We start from the raw sequence: 3118 nt of genomic DNA on the forward strand, positions 1-3118 counted from the left end.
ATTTATACAGTATTCCGGGGGGTACAGTTGTATGGGGGCTATGTGAAATCGTTGACCGATTTTGCCCATTTTCAATACCAAACATTTCTGATCAATAAAATATATTTTCTATATCAATATCTCTTATTTTGTGGACGCTATCGTGCCAACAACAGACAGACGGACAGACGGACAGACGGACGGACATGGCTAGATCGTCTTAGAATCTTACGAGGTCCCAGAATATATATACTTTATGGGGTCTTAGAGCAATATTTCGATGTGTTACACACGGAATGACAAAATCAATATACCCCCCATCTTTTTTGATGGTGGGTATAAAAATTATTAATAATGATATATTTGCCGCCATCTCTGTCACACTAAATCGTTGTATCTTGTTTGCGCATTTGTATCTGCAATAGTTTTCAAGATATGCAGTTGCATTTTATTCAAATTCATCTGTACAATATTTGATAGTTTTAGCTTTGGAAGTTTCTGAGAAACTACCAACTTATGAAACCATAAATATTTGGACAAAATTTTGTAACAATCACTACAACTAATTGAATTTCTTACAGTAAGTGAAAAAATTACAAAATAAATCAAATACTTACTACAATAAATTTTTCTTGTAATTTTCAAACAAACAAGAAAAAAAATAGTTGTGTCAACCTACCATAAAGTCAACAAAAGTAATTGAAATAAATTTAACAAATAAACATCAATTTAATACAATTTACTTAAGAGCAACAACAACAGCAGCAGCAGCCACGAATAAGGAAGCTCTTTTCAAAACTTGCAACTAAACTAAATGCTATAACACACCAACAAACTGAGGGTATTTAAGTACTTGCCACATGTTGTAAGTTAGAGTCCAGTAGTGTATGTTTAAGTAAGTGATTGTAGTTAGTAGTGGCTGGTAGTAGCAATTTAACTTACGAGTATTTAAGAGTCAAATACTGCTGTTGACATGTCAAATGGTTTCTTTTCTACACATCACATTTATTGTCTGTTAAATGGATTTTAGGGCGGATTAAATTGTTTAGAGAGTATTTTTTCTTTCTATGGGTGTAACCCAAAGAAAAAAATATTAGGGAAAAAAAAGAAACTACTAAAAGTAATTGAATTGTAAAATTGTATTAAGAAAATTAAAATTAAAGATTTTATAAAATTGAAAAGAAATTAAGTAATTGAAACTAATTAAGTTACCAAGAGAAAATGCGGTTCAGTACTGGATTTTCCAAAAGTTTATTGTGTTCTCAAAACGGCTTTTTAGCGAATTTTGACCACTGCTTCCTAAAGCTATCTTCGTTCATGAAACATTTCATACCACACATGAAATTTTACATGGTATTAATGAAACTTTACTTTTTTCTAATGTAAAAACTATTATGGAATGCGGTTCAATATAAAAATTTGAAAAAATGCTCTTTGTGTAATTAAAGTGTTTCTAGCATTAAATCTTAGTTATCTCAGAACTTCTTAAAATTCAATTATTTCTCTTAAACCAATTCTTAAAAATTTCACAAAAATATTTAACTTATTTCCATTTCTACTTCATTCTCTATTTCTTGTTAAACACTTCTTAAACTTGTCAATAAATATTGTTTGATTGTTACTTTAAATTGCGTTTTAGTTTGTCAAATAAATAAATGTTTTTACATATAGTATTTATTGACTTGTCACACGATTTGTTATGAATTCTAGATTATTTTCCATATGTATTCGTTTATTTACCAAAATCACACTTTTAACAGCCAAGATAACAATTTCCGTTATGTCAATAATTCAAACAATTTGCACTTACAGCATTAGAAAGTCTAAAATGCAGTTGAATATTTTTTTTTTTTTTTGAGGAAAAGTTGTTAACAGGAGAATGCGAAATTGAAAAGAATATTTTGTCTGTAATAGTAAGTTTATTTAAGAAAGTAAATAACGGATTCTGTAAATATTTCTATAGAGGAAGGAAAGTAAAAACGTTCAAGTTAGACTTAGTTGAATAGTTCGAATACAGACATGAACAGAACTAGAACAGAACTTGAACAGAACTAGAACAGAATTAGAACAGAACTAGAATAGAACTAGAACAGAACTAGAACAGAACTAGAACAGAACTAGAACAGAACTAGAACAGAACTAGAACAGAACTAGAACAGAACTAGAACAGAACTAGAACAGAACTAGAACAGAACTAGAACAGAACTAGAACAGAACTAGAACAGAACTAGAACAGAACTAGAACAGAACTAGAACAGAACTAGAACAGAACTAGAACAGAACTAGAACAGAACTAGAACAGAACTAGAACAGAACTAGAACAGAACAGAACTAGAACAGAACTAGAACAGAACTAGAACAGAACTAGAACAGAACTAGAACAGAACTAGAACAGAACTAGAACAGAACTACTTAGAACAGAACTACTTAGAACAGAACTAGAACAGAACTAGAACAGAACTAGAAAAGAACTAGAAAAGAACTAGAACAGAACTAGAACAGAACTTGAACAGAACTAGAATAGAACTAGAAAAGAACAGAACTAGAACAGAACAGAAATAGAACAGAACTAGAACAGAATAGAACAGAACAGAATTAGAACAGAACAGAACTAGAACAGAAATAGAACTAGAACAGAAATAGAACAGAAATAGAACTAGAACAGAACTAGAACAGAACTAGAACAGAACTAGAACAGAACTAGAACAGAACTAGAACAGAACTAGAACAGAACTAGAACAGAACTAGAACAGAACTAGAACAGAACTAGAACAGAACTAGAACAGAACTAGAACAGAACTAGAACAGAACTAGAACAGAACTAGAACAGAACTAGAAAAGAACTAGAACAGAACTAGAACAGAAATAGAAAAGAACTAGAACAGAACTAGAACAGGACTTGAACAGAACTAGAAAAGAACAGAAATAGAACAGAACTAGAACAGAACAGAAATAGAACAGAACTAGTACAGAAATAGAACAGAAATAGAACAGAACAGAACTAGAACACAAATAGAACTAGAACAGAAATAGAACTAGAACAGAACTAGAACAGAACTAGAACAGAACTAGAACAGAACTAGAACAGAACTAGAACAGAACTAGAACAGAACTAGAACAGAACTAGAACAGAACTAGA

This window comes from Lucilia cuprina, chromosome 3 (assembly GCF_022045245.1).
Source record: "Lucilia cuprina isolate Lc7/37 chromosome 3, ASM2204524v1, whole genome shotgun sequence".
Classification (NCBI taxonomy): Eukaryota; Metazoa; Arthropoda; class Insecta; order Diptera; family Calliphoridae; genus Lucilia; species Lucilia cuprina.